Consider the following 15,093-nt stretch of genomic DNA (forward strand, 5'->3'; position numbering starts at 1 on the left):
ACAAGGAGGATGAAGACCAGGAAGTTTGCTTGTATAGAACTGTCACCAATAATACTTGTGAGTTCTAACACCTTGCAGTCCATGCGCTGACTACCTTCGCAGCTATCTTCCACCAAAGAGCTACCGGTTTGTAAAATCTTTGCAGTGACTCCCGTCACCACAGAATTGTGATGAATGTCGAGTGTCGAATTCTGATATAACTGTTCAGACTGAGGTTGCATTGCAAAAGATTGGATCTGTATCTGGTTTAGTACCACATATGGAAGTGGCACAAATCAGAATAAAAAAATATCAGATTCCATGTGCTGTTCCCACTGTCATGAACATAAAAAAACACACTTTTGCCTGCAGTCTGAACGAAGCCTATAAGTGCCTTACTCGAGGGCATGTGGTAATAGGCTTGGGGAAAGACATGTGAACTTGGTGTTAACAGCAAAAATCCATAACCATCAAACTTCCCATTATTTCAAAAGCAGATTCAAAGCAGTTTCATGAGCACAGATGTTCATGTAGTCCACCCCAGCATGGCAGAAATTCACTACTCAGATCTTGAGGGCACTTGGTTTCACAGAAATGCATTTCGTCTTAGAATCTCCTTTGAATGTTGAGGCCATTGAATTTGAACGAAAGAGCTGTTCTCGTTCTTGAAATGAGTTGTAGACATTTTACTGGATCTAGAGACCCGTGTTAGAGACCAAAACCAAACGTTTCTTTGTTGCGTTCTACTTTAAATGCTTAAACGTTGAACAGACACAAATATACATGAGAGTTGCAACTTAGTTGCTGAGTGGAGCTGCAAACTACAGCACAAGAGCAATAGGCTAGAGGCTGTGAGTATGAGTAGGTACAAAGCGAAGTGAGGAAAGAGTGGCTGGAGGTTCAGAGTTGGACGAGAGTGGGCGTTCGCATGCTGCGGCTTAAGAAGTTTGTGCTGAGCTCTAGCTTTAAGAACTCGCCATCTAAGCCCTGCTCTGGTTTATTTAGAAGTCGTGAGCAAAAATCTATGCTTGAAGCCAAAAGCAGTGCTTGGCCGATTTCCTCTTCCCTTGCAGGCTTCCTCAGTTTTATTCGATGTAAATTGAAACAACTGGTAAGCCTTTGTGTCTTCCTTTCTAAATTAAAACCCTTCTTCCAGAGACCTCTTAACAACCTTGTTTGTTGTTGTTTGTTTTGACAGACTGTCAGATACGCATTTGATCTGTAATACCTCCAGAGACTGAGATGAATTGACCTGGCTTGTCAAAACTGTTTCTGAGCTGCCAGACCTGCGTGCCACAGCACACTTTCAGTTTCAACCTGCTCTTCTAACCCTCAACGTGAGCCGAGCTGGAAAACAGGGCAGCAGTTAAGGTTTGTCAGCTTCACTAAGCGCTTTCCTTAAAGCACCACTGAGAAACCGCAAATGAGCCAGTTTCAGGACCCCAAATATTAGTTTATGAGAGTTACTGTGCTAGAATGAGGAGAGGATGGGAAATGGGTTAAGAGAAAGAGAGAAAGTGAGTGTGTAATTTGATAAGAAGTGAAAATGCACTTTTGACTTTGTTCGTGATTCTAGCCACAACGTCTTGTTTCTATGGGTACACTTGATATGCAGAAGCTCCCCTGAGCGTTTGCAGCTAATCCCAGCTGAAATAATTGAGAATTTCAATCAAGAAGATAATTTTAAAGAGCACATGTACTTTGGTGGTACTATGGAACAGTCAGCATCATTGTTAAGTTAGGACAACCTTGAAATACAAAAGGAGCTATATAATATTATGTATGACACTTTATTTTACTGTACGTGCACTTATGTGTAATTACAGTGTACTTACCTAAGAAAGTGGGTAAAGGTTAGGTTCAGGGCATAGTTATTACCCAGTTATTTTAATTACTATAATAAGTACATACTATGCACATGGGGAACAGGACTGTAAAATAAAGTGCTACCTTTTTATGATAAAATATGGAAATATTAATAATTTTAACATTCATATTTTAAATATAATATTTTTGTTTTTATCATTTATTTATTATACACTACTGTTCAAAAGTTGTATTCAGCAAGGATGCATAAGGATCAAAAGTTATAGTTTAAACATTTATAATATATAATAGATTTCTATTTCAAATAAATGCTGTTCTTTTCAACTTTGTATATATAAAATAATCCTGAAAAAATGTATCATGGTTTCCATAAAAATATTAAGCAGCACTACTGCTTAATAATGATGCTTAAAATAATGATGATTAAAATTCAGCTTTGCCATCACACAAATAAATTACATTTTTAAATATATATGTATATATATATAAAAAAATGTTATTTTAAATTGTAATAATATTTCACAGTATTTTAGTTTTTACTGTATTTTTGATCAAATAAATGCAGCCTTGGTGAGCAGAAGAGACTTCTTTCAAAAACATTAGATTACATCTTGCCAAGGGAGACACTCGTAGCCGTAGTTTCAAAAGAAGGAAGAATTCAGGAATAGGACACATACTCATACATATAGTAGCTGACCTTTAAGGTAATTTTGAGGCATTTTGCCCAAAAGCACATCATTACATGCCATTGCAGCGATTTCTACTTGTCAATCCATCAGGCCGTCCACTGTTTTGACAGGCACCATGGCTGTCTCCACGGTGGTGGCAGGTAACTTGTCATAATGGCATTGGTGAGGCACCGCTAATGAGATCATGACACATGGACGCTAACAAGATTAGCGATTAGCACAGTACCTCACGCTTAGCAGAATTTTATTTCTCAGACTTCAAATCAAATCTCTTCCCACCACCTGCTGTACATAATAATACGTGTCTGTGATGTTTATGAGCTTTTTTTATTTCATTATTTATTTAAACATTTTCAATGATTTGCAATTCACTGGCGTGGACTAGAAATCTAAGGATTACTTTTCAACCCTCAGACTGAGGGAAATGTCAATTTGTATCTAAAGTCATTATGTGACAAAATGAGATTTTGGAAATGATACTTGCACACTAGAACAAATCTGAATAATAATATAATATATTTTTATCAACCAAATGTGATTGTATCGTATATATTTGTGCATTTTCTGAGACGATTTCTTCAGAGGTAACTATGTGGGCTCATTTCTATTCAAAAGTGATTTTTATGTGTTTCAGAAACTTCCAAGCCAGCGGTGGATTCGAATGTAATCTAATTTGCATAGATTTTATGTGTGCTTCTTCTGGTGGGCAACTGTAGACCTCATTAGTGCAATCTTTTAGGAAATCTAGTGTTTAACAACCCAAATGGCTAGTGCAATGCTAGTTAAGTCAATCTATAATTAAGTAAGCTGTCATGTTGGCACTGCTGTTTTAATGTCATCAATAAAAAAAGAAAAACAAACTTGCAGTAACTTGTACGCTCTGCAATGTGTCGTGGCAGTGTGCACACTAAGAAATATATCCGTAAAATAGCAGCTCATTACCAGGAAATCATCCTTTTTATGTTACGTACATTTACGTTAACTCTAAAACGCAGCGTAATGCAGTGTAAATTTCAAAATACAGGTAAAACACCTGTAAAAAAACAAATACGGGACATTCCTTCAGATCAATACAGTACATTGTGCCCTGTTTGTACAGATTTTTTTTGTTATAGTGCAGATTCTCTCGCCTACTGCTTTGCAAAGTGAACTGTACGCATTGCGCAATAACCCGCTAACTCTGTGAGTGCAGTCACAAAATGAATGAATGTCAGTGCTTGAGATTGGATCACAGCAAGACATGAAGAGGCTGTTGAGAAGACGCCTCGGACTGGGGGGGGTGGGATGTGAGAGTGAGAGGAAGTAATGAAGAGAGGTTTTCCAGTACTGTATATTACTGACATGTTTGGCAGTGGGTTGTCACAGTACATAATGACACTGTTGGCATTTGAAGCCAAACACAATGGCTAGATGTGATTTGGACTGCTGTCAACATACTCTCTAGCTGATCAAATTAACAAGCTGACTGAGCTGCACAATACTTTAATTGTGTAACTGACACATGTATCTGGTTATGCAGACTCTTTTCACTTTTTCACCATCTCTGTCAGTTGTCTCATTCAGTGTTTAAAATTCTTGTTCAGTTCTCCGCTGCTTTCTGCCTGGAGTCTAAATCTGCTCATGCTGACATCTGCATCTGTCTATCTGTCTGTATTTCTGTCTATCTATCTATCTGTCTCTCTGAACTCTCTCATGTGTCTCATCAGTGCTATCATGTTCTCTTTTTATTCACACCAGATCAGTGGTCCTGATGAGAAGCACATCACCGTTTCACAGTCAGTCACTGTGTCACTCAGACACTGATGGATTACCAGAGTGAGATAGAGAGAAGTCCGCATCGCACGCTTTCCAAAAGAGATAAAAAAAAACAAAAAAAACATCGCATGCACAGTATCTCATATCACAGTATCCCCATGTATCAGATTTTTCACATATATTCTCTCCATCTAAAGTTACGATTATGCAAAAACAAAACGGCAAATGAGAGTTGAGGGGTGGAGGGGAGGGGAGGGGAGAGAGAAACAGGAAGAGAGTGAAAAGGTTAACGTGCATGCATACATGAGTACATTAATACTTAACGCAGAATGAGTGCAGGTTGTGGGGGCGCACGGACAAGGACAGAAAGAGAGGTTAAGGGGACCGGCGGCAAATAGAAAGAGTGGACTTTATGATCATTCCATTTCCAGAAATATAAACGAGAATAACACTGCAAGAAAGGGTTAACAATGAATTGACTAATTACCAAAAAGACAGAAAGCGAGGGAGGGGTTTGCAAAGAGAGGGACAAACAAATAAATGAATAAACAAGAAAATGCTGGGAGATTCAATTACATAACAGATACTAGGAAGTTCCAGGCAAAGATAAATAAGAAGGATTTTCTCTTACCTTTGATTGTGTGAGTGTGAAAGACTCCCTCATAAACAAGTGAATTCCAAAGCACAGGGGTCTGCACTAACAGGTGGTGCACGAGAAAGAGATAGAGAAAGGGAGAGAGAGAGAGAGAGAGAGAGAAGAGGAGGGGTAGGGAGAGACAGAGAGGGAGAGAGGAGGAGGAGGAGATAGTGAGGAGAGAGTGTGTAGCATAACATCAAAGAATCTATAGGATTACACATGCAGAAATGTGAAGAAGAGGAGGAGGAAGAGAGGGAGGGAAAGAATGGTGGAGAAATTTGTTAGAATGCGCAGTAGCTGGAGAAACAGTGTGATGGATGGATATGGAAAGAGAAACTGTGGTTTGGACTGAGCCACATGTGCAACAATTTTACTTGCACAATGGCTAATTCCATTTCCTGTGGGCATGTTTTCTGCTTGTTGTTGTAGTCTCTCGCTCTCGTCGTACTGTGCAATATTATTTTAGTCTACATTAATTTGCACTGTCAACATTAATAAGCAGGGCTCTGTTATCAGTGACTGAAAGATTTAGATTCCTCTTAAAGGGATAGTTCACCTAAAAATTCAGATCATGTCGTCATTTTCCCACTCTCATGTTATTCCAGTGTCGTGAAAAACAGTACAGGACCCCACTGAAACTGAAATATCTTCTTTTGTGTTCCACAGAAGTAGGATTCTTGTGCAGGTTTTGAACGACATGAAAGTAAAAAAAGTGAATGATGACAACATTTTCATTTTTAGGTGAACTATCCCTTTAAGAGGAATCTAAATCCTTCATTTAGTCACTGATAAAGAAGCCCTGCTTATTAATGTTACAGTGCAGATTGTAGACTAAAAGAATAATTGTAAACACATCACACACAGTATGACGTAGAGAGAAAAAGAGTGAGAGCTATTTCTTTATCCCTGTTTGTGAGTATTGCACGTACTGTTTTTAAGGCAGTAGAAATGATCTGCATGTATGTATGCATGCTTGTTTATGCATATTATGTTTCTGTTGTCTTAGTTGCTGGCCTTGCAGTGTGTTGCAGTGGTGTAAGGGTTCTCACTATGTGCCAAAGGAAGCATCTGTCTCTCTCCCTCCATATAATTTGCTCTAATGATGCCTAATGATACATGCGTGAGAACACACACTCCTACACACACACACACACTTGCACAATACAATATCAGAACACTTTGTAAAATCAGAACCCAGTCTTCCACAAAGATTTTTTTTTTGACGAGGACTCACTGATCTTATTCCACCTCAACTCTCTTTCTAACTCTCTCGCTCAAGACAGGGGGATTAAAGGTGGTCCGTAGCATGAGCAGTCGCTCGTTTCTTTGTTTTTTCTCATTAAAAATCTCCCCTGGCTTCATCCCTTTCTTTTTTCTATGCATTTCACCCTTACTCTTCCCACTCACTCCCACTCCTGTCTTCCCCCCCCCATTCTTTCCATCTTCACCCAGAGGATCTCTTCCTCTGGCATGCTTAAATATACACGTGTGCGACTGAGATGGAACGAATGAGAATATTTTTGTGCATCTCTTTCTTTTGTGTATCACGTTGGCTCAACCGCCTCTTTCACTGGTGTGTGGCATTTTATATTGTCTGCTTATGAAATCACTCGCGTTGTGCCCCTCTCTTAATGCAACTCTTTTTAGGACGCTATCGCGCTGATCAGAGGCTCTGTGGTCCAGATGTAATGAAAGCAGAGCTAAGCGCCTGACAGATAGCAGAGATAGCACACAGCGAAAAAAAGCCTCCTGTTACCGCGCAGGCCCGCCATCCCAATTAACCAGCGTCATGCTACCCATCAGCCCCGCAGCCTCAGTACGTGATCTTTTTTTTTGTCTGAGATCATGCTGTTATTAACATACTCAGATCAATGTCTTATTGAACCGCTCTAATTAGGTTCTATTCATTTAATGTAAGGCGTAGAGGTCAAGTGGCACTCGATCAGAAAAGGCCCGGGCAATTTCTTATTGTGGAGGACTGGAGTTGCTATTAAGAAGAAACGAAACAAGTTAGAGGTTCAAAAGCCAGCAACATTGGCAGCATGGGACTGGTTTTGTTGTGATGGTCATGATTCAGGTTTCATAACTTGCAGAATGCGGATATTACATGATCGCTATCGCAGGATTGAAGACCTTATCTTTCAGTGTCAACATTGAAACGCTGCACAAAACATTAAACAATATGTTGTTGCTTCTTTAAGAGCTTTTGTGATATAATTGAATTTTGCTGATGCCTCTCATTTTGGATTTAAAATAGGGATTTGGCTTATATTTCTGTTAACACTGAACTAAATAGGCTTAGTCTTCAGAGCATATTCCTGACACCAATCCATTGATTTTTGTCTTGCTTTTATAGGATTTTTCTGAATGTTCAGAGGATCTGGGCTTCAGAAATGCCAGATGTTTGTGTGAGTGACAATTTTCAACAAATATTTTAGAAATGTAACAATGGAAACTTTTCAACTGATTTCAGTGCCTGGGATTCTGGGTATTAATGTCAATTTTTACCTTTGGGATGACATTACAATTAAAGTTATTTTGTGTTCCAAGTTGCCAAAAAATACACACATTAAAACAGGAATTAGCGGTAATAATTAATGAAAATTATATATGAAGATACCTATTTAAAATTTTTACTGGGTCCCAGGAGGTCACAGTTTGACTGCTTTATATTATGCATAAAGTATGGCATTGTAGATATTGTTTTTATGTCGTAGAGACCAGGAATAAGCGAACAGGAGCACCAGCCCCTGAGGTTGTGTGACAAATTGAAGGTATAAACAAAAATGTGACACCTGGTTCATAATGATATTTATAATAATTGCAAATAATCATGTTAATAGATGTTAAATGACATATCTAGTATTATCTGAATCAGCAAGTTTAATTTTATATATAACAAATCATTTAAACAAGAAATATCATTGCTGAGAAGATGGGGAGGGAGGGGAGCACTTTTTGTACTTGACATTAATCTACACAAATCAGGGATAATTTAGTTATTTACTTTTAGTTCACTTTAAGCAGACAGTATTGGAATATTATATCAACATTTGAGACATGTAGCACAAAATAGCACACAGTCATGTTAAACAAAATGTTAACACATTCTCTGTTCTCCCCTACTCTCGGAGAACCGTGTTTCAGTTAGCGGAGACAAATTGAAAGGAAATACATTTACTGCACAAAGAATTTCTGTGATAATTTAGCTCCTCATCTTTTCAAATTCAAATGAGTTTTCTATATGAGCTCTCAAGTGCAACTGATTCCAAAACACATTTTTCTACAGACAAACGTGCCTTCAAAACAAATCAGGAGATTCTCATACACTTGGCACGATTTTTTCTTTTGAATGTGTAAGTGACTCAATGAAAATAAAAGAGGAGTGTATGAATGTAAGCTTTCAGTGTTTGTACAAGTGAAAAGAAAGAAAGATCAGAAGAGAGCTAAGAGGAAAGCTGCTGTTTCTTTTGAGTGACAGTGACACTGACACTAACAGACATCAAAGTGATGATGTCATATCCCCTAAATTCGACCTGACTGTCACCATGGTAATGAGTTGCTGCACAAGGCTACCAATTGTTATTGAAGTGCACTAGAATGCATGCCATTCGCTTCACTTTCTCACGTTTCTCTTTTAGTCAAACAAAACTCAAATTGAGATTTAATTGAACTCTGGGCATCTGAATTCCTGTCTTGTCAGAGAGCACCTTCAAACGTTCAGGGAAAGGGTGGAGGGTGGGTATTGATGGGTGGGAAGAAGGAGAAGCCTGAAGGGTCTAAAAGCAGTGCACATTAATGTGTATGAAATTAAAACTGGATTGTTATCCTCTCAATTAATTAAAGGCCATTAGAGACTAATTGGGCAGAGTCTCATTATTCAGCCTATACTCTTAACCAGCTGCTCATTGAGCAGAAAGAAAACAAGTTACAGGCGACGATTAAGAGAGAAATTGATGGATAATTGGTTTGGTACAAATAACATGTAAGAAAGAGCACCAGGAGAAGAGAAGTAAGGTATGGGAAGACCAGAGCCAGAAGGTGAGCAGAAAACAGCAAGCAGATTGGAATGACTAAGTGGCATTAAAGCATAAAATAAACACATATTACTTGTGCATGTTTTTTTTCTTCCCTCAATATAAGTGTTGGCTGTGAATATATAAGGATGAACTACAATACTTTAACAGCATGTAGTTCAGTATGCATGCAAAGTGTATTGAAGTGCGGTAAAAGTATTATAAAATCCCAGTGAAATCAATTTATCATCACACTTTTTTATTATTTTTTATTTAAACACACACACACACATATTTATATAATTAAGAAGTTACAATCAGCTACAGATGTTGCAGAAAGTAGTTGAGTATTGGGGTCAGAAAGCCTAAAAAATATCAAACCACATGTTGTTGGGGAGGGTTTTAAGAGAAAATCCTCGGCTCTTCACCAAAAACAAGCTCCAGCTTATTCAGTTGTCAGACATGACTGGAACTTCAAAAGGGACCTGGTTCTATGGTCCGATGAAAAGTTATGGGGCAGCAAACCCACCATATGGTTTTGGTGCAAACCGGGATAGAAAGTACCCCATGCCCATGGTTAAATATACTGATGGATCTGTGAAATTTGTGCCTATTTTTCTGCTGGAGGTCCTGGACATCTTGTTCAGAGACATGGCATCATGGATTCTATTGAAGGGGGTGGATTCTTGAACCCACTGCCACTTCAGTGTATATCTAATGAGTGACTATAATCAAGGTATTAATCAATAATCAATATTTATCCTTCTACATATTAATTGATTTTAATGACTGCTTCAAGCTTCTGACATTTTACTTAATCGTAGAATTACCTGTTTGTTTACTGGAATGTGCTCTCTCTATGTTTTTGAGAGAGGCACCCAACATATGTAAAAAACATATATTTAATCCTCTAGCTGACCAAAACATCCGAGGTCATTGGGGTCTCTTCAGCCTGTCACTTACATGACCACTTACTGTGTCCGAAACCGCTCACTCGTTCACTAATCCAAGTGTTTGGTATTTGAGTGCACTATATCGGCAAGGAGTGAATGAAATAAAGTGAGTGAATTCGGACGCTGATGTTTACACTGTGCATCGGAGATTTGCAGCTGTCGCAGAAAAGGCTTCGTCACACAAAAGGCAGCCCCCCCCCCCCCCCCCTTTTTATTTTTTACTTCAAAGAAAGGTTTGATTTTTGTGAATTTTCTAATAAAAGATCGAAAGGATTAACAATGCATTTTTATTTCCACAGGCTTCTTTGTTCATATTTACCAAGGGTGCCAATAATTCTGACCAGGACTGTATATATAGGGTATATATATATATATATAATTGCAAATATATTATATAATATATGATTATATATATGTGTGTATTATGGATGGATGGATAGATAGATACTCTGAGGAATGGGCACACTCTTTCATATGTGAGTCCCCACACAAATAAAAAGGAAGACTAACAGACATGACCATAAAATGAGAAATATGGTGACAGGCACATTAGCACACTGACCATGTGTGCAGATAGAGAGGGATCATATCAAAGTGTGCTATGAATATCTAAACACTTACTTGCACATACACACACACACACACACACACACACACACTCGCACGTGAGTGCTGACCCATGTAGTCTCATGCATGAATACATACAAACACACTCACACCAGTTGACACTTGCACCGTCCCTATCACACATTCTTACTGCAACAGCAGGGGCCCTCCAGATGTTCAAACTGAAGAGATATTCATACAAATGCACACTTGCGCACCTGCATGTCTGACTTACGGAGAGTTTCTGACTCCACACACACTCTTTGCACCCATCCGTCTTCACCCACACACACAAACACACACATGCACCATGAGGAGAGGTAGTCTATGGTCTCTGTGGTCTCTTTTGGAATTTCCAAAGGCTTGTTGCTAGGCAACAAGAGGAGCTTCTCTGCCCGTAGTGATACGATGGAGGGAAGTGGATTGAGAAATGGAGGGGGTGAACACAATACTTTAAATGTATTTTTAAAACTGCTCCACAAAGTTACTGCTATCCTGTTACTTTTGCATCTATTTTTAATACAGTTCATTTCAATTCATCCATTTGACATTTGGAAATTAAGTCTAGTGCTGAATTTATTAATAAGTAAAACTCTAGGCCTATTGAGTAATTCAGGTGAATTAATATACTTTGTTGGAAACTTTCTGATATTTGTGCATTCACATTTCAGGACTTCATTTGCATATTGAGATTTTTCGATGAAATCTTCTAACCATGTGTTTGTTCCGGTGATTATGGGAAAGGAAGAAAAAGAGGATTGCGCTTTCCGCAGTGTGTCCGTGGGAGAATGACATAAATGGATTATCTTGTGTTAACGGTACAAGCAAAGTAAAAGGGGGAGGTGAAGAGGAATCAATTTCTGTTCCTTCAGTGTGTATGATGAATATGAAGATGTTATAATGAATATAATTTGCATCCCTCTCAAATTTAACTTGGGTATATTTTAGACAGTTTTGCATGTTATCTTAGTAATTATTATTATTTAAGTGCAGCTACTTCAAAGGTCTCATTTTGCTGTGAGACACGAGATATTCCAACATTTTGAGTTTGTCGCATAATAATCATGCATTTTTCTTCATTTTGTTGTTGTTGTTGTTGTTGTTTTTTTACCAGGTTTTTTTATATCCTTCCCCAGCACATTAGCCTAAACCTCTTTACTCTTGACCCTAATGTGCTGATTACATACAATGCACGTTTGGAAAAAGAAAAGCAGTTAAAAACTGATCAAGTGAGATTCCTGTGGCCTACTGACTGATTAGGTTTTAATCTAATGCTTTGGTTCTTCTGTGTGCATATCTCTACATGTTGAATTAGCCTAATATAGATCTTTCAACATTTATGGACTCCATTTAAAAGTCTGCACAACTCACCCTAGGCAAAAAAAAGAAAGAAAAATCTATTTCATATTCCTTTGGTTCCTCTTCAGTTCATGTTTATTGAACAGATTTGCTTAAGAAATTGCCAGTGATTTAACTGTTCATCCTGTGAGCATGAGTTTATTTAATTGTTCTTTTCAGTGTTACCATAATTTTACTTCATTTACTTTACATAAATTAGGAAGATTTATGAAATATGTTATGAAGTATAGCACATGCAAAGAGCTCACAATCTCTGCATAAGGAGTTGTGCGGATGTAGTGGTTGCATTTGATTATTCCACTTCTTGCTTCTGTTGAAAAGGCTTTCTTTGAACTGCTCCTTATATTGCACATGCGTTTCAAAGCGCTCTTAAATGAGATACATGGCGCTTCTAGATAATCCTCTGTGCCAAATTCATTTCCACATCTCATTTTCATCTCCACATCTCTTTACTGCTTCACTACTGCCCTCTATCTGTCTCGAGCTGAGCTATTGCTCTGTGAGGATTTTATGCTGCCGTGAGTGACAGATCGTTTTCACCTACATGTGGCAAGACACATGACAGCATTTAGTGTTATGCTGGGTCAGTCTGAGCACTTCATACGCACTTTATAGTAAATTCGTAAATAGAAGGTATGGCAGAATATTAGTAAAAATCTGGGGTTGCATCTATTTTATTGTGCACCAATCATGCGAAACAGGCTGAATTTGTTTAAAGATAGGCAATTTCAGAGAGGCTAGCAATAGCAAGCTAGCTTTGAAAGCATAAGGGCTGCATCCAAAAACTTAAAAAAGCTGCCTTCGAAGGATGCATTTCAAGACAGGAAGGCATCAAGGCATGTCCGAATGCAATGCTAGCTTCACTTCCTGTCTCCTGAGATACCTTCATCTGAAAGATTTTTAAAGGCAGCACAGATGGATCCTTCACTGCTTTTGATAACCCACAATCCTATGCATTCCATTTGGTGACAGTTGAGCTAGAAAAAGAAAGATGGCATCTGAAAGTTGCAGTTGCTGGTCAGGTTTGGTGTAAATGTACGTTTTTTTGACCAACGGTTTCCACTTTCTACTGTAGTAATTAAATATTTGTTTAGTTTTCACCAAAGCTTTCTCTATTTTGCTGTAGATCATTAAACAGTTATGCTGCCTCAGAAGTCTGTCCAAAATCAGTTTCAAAACACCTCTTTCAAAACACATGAACACGTACAGCCAGAGCAGAGTCTGCAAAGCGTCACGAGAGATGGCGTTAAATTACCTCATATCTCAAAGCACAAAACATTACAATAATAATGAACGTAAACAACTTACAGAGCTCTGACTTGTACAACCTGACTGCTGCAGTTTATTTCTTTATTTCTTTAACCTTTATTTAACCAGGAGAGAACCTCACTGAGATTAAAGTCTCTTTTACAGGAATGTCCTGGCCAAGATTCTCCAGTAGCACCTCAATGCAGTCCACAAGATCCAAGGGGCGGAGTTGGATCAACATCTAAGGGGTGGAGATTGGTAGGTTTAGGGGTGGGTTTAGGGATCAGGGGATGGAGATGGGTAGGTTAAGGTATATGTAAGGTGGGAGGAGTTGGATCTGGATCCAACTCCTCCCCCTGGATGTCATGTTCTGCAGTGAGTACCATCTCAAGATAGGCGGCCCAGTTATTCAAATACACATATAACAATAAAACAATACAACACACAATAAGGTATCATTAAAAGTACAATCTTAGAAGTATTTGCAAATCACTAAATCTTTTTCCAGTCCATGGATAAATGTTCTAAAATTGCTGAAAGACACAAAATGATTTAGCCTCAATTTCATTTGAGAGTTCCATTCTGATGGTGCAGCATAGTTAAAAGCTGTTTTACCTAAATTAGTTCTAGCTGGAGGTACATGGAGATTGTAATAAGACTGTGAACGCAATGAATAGTTACCAACTGCTTTTTGCCGAATCAGACAACAAAGATAAGGTGGTAAAAAAAAACAAAATAGCTTTGTATATCAATAAGTACCAATGCATTTTCCTTCGAACAGCAAGAGAAGACCAAGCAACTCTATTATATAATGCACAATGATGTGTAGAAAACGTACAATTCGTAATGAATCTTAAGGCACCATGATACACAGCATCCAGGGAGGCAAGAATATAAGAAGGAGCATGCTCAGGAGAAACTCTAAAAAGGGGTTCCTGTTTGTTTGCGGCTTTCAGTGACTATCTGGCTGCGTTTGTGTCCAATTTTTATGGCCTTCCCTGGCTAACTTCTTGCCTCTGTCTAGTTCACTCGGATGCATGACAGTGCTTACGTTGCTCGTGTGCGGACTTCTGGCGGAACACTTCAATGTGTTTAAATGGAACGCCCTAAGCCCTTGATCACTCAAAATCCACAATGGAGCTGATTTATTATTTAAAGTTTTTTTTTCTTTTTCTTATGGATTTGTTTTTCTATAAGTCTGTATGTATGCTTGGGCTGTTGGAATAAATATTAAGAAAATACACAAACAAAAATTATAACAATACAATAAACTATAAGTCAGCTTAAGGTTGCTACAATAATGCAATTAAATGTTAAAATAACTCCAATATACACTAGAGTTGTGTGGGGTGGGGGTAATCGAGGGGACGAGGGTCTGTCCAAATAAACCACCCTCACCCACTTGATGAAGTTGAACGTACTTCAAAATGGCGGCGGGGATTCCCCCGAGGGGAAGTGCTTAGAGAAGTTTGCCAGTACATCTAAAAGTGGAGTTAAACGCAGGGGAATCACGCAAAACGATGTCCTACCTGCCTGTTAACATATGTTTTTCCATACCTCTGTACACCCTGCTCGTGCAGATATCACACATCATCAGCGTGTTCGCCTAATGCAGAGTTGTAGTCAGTCCCCGACCACCACAAACAAAAGCCACCTTTTACAGTTCCTCCTGAACCAAAACGACAAACTTATGCTGTTTTAATGCCGTAACCAAAATTACGAGATGGCAACCCGTGACGTTCTACCCGGGGCTGTTCATGTCCTCATCACTCGGATTATGCTTTCTGTGTCAACATATCATGCTTTCAAAGCTTATTGCTAGCCTCTCCTAAATTGCCTACCCTACCTTTGATAGAATGTGGGATTTAATGGGTCTATGAAAACAATATACTTTGGCATCCCATTACAGAACGCTTTAGAAACGAAACATTAAATGCACAAAATGTTTTTGTTGTTCTAATAAACTAACATATCATTAACCTAGATAAGTATAGCTACATTTCATACCAATTATCTAATCTATT

The 15,093-nt window shown here is 38.4% G+C and overlaps 1 protein-coding gene across 1 annotated transcript in view; it reads right to left on the reverse strand.

Annotated features, from left to right (window-relative positions):
• Positions 1–5,205, reverse strand: part of doc2a (double C2-like domains, alpha) — a gene marked incomplete at its 3' end in the record, with an annotated part of 27,139 nt that extends 21,934 nt beyond the window's left edge. Inside the window, exon 1 of the mRNA XM_084427085.1 lies at positions 4,882–5,205. The remainder of the gene's footprint in view (positions 1–4,881) is intronic.
• Between the last annotated feature and the right edge of the window lie 9,888 nt (positions 5,206–15,093).

Source organism: Rutilus rutilus, assembly GCF_951802725.1.
Source record: "Rutilus rutilus genome assembly, chromosome: 1".
Lineage (NCBI taxonomy): Eukaryota > Metazoa > Chordata > Actinopteri > Cypriniformes > Leuciscidae > Rutilus > Rutilus rutilus.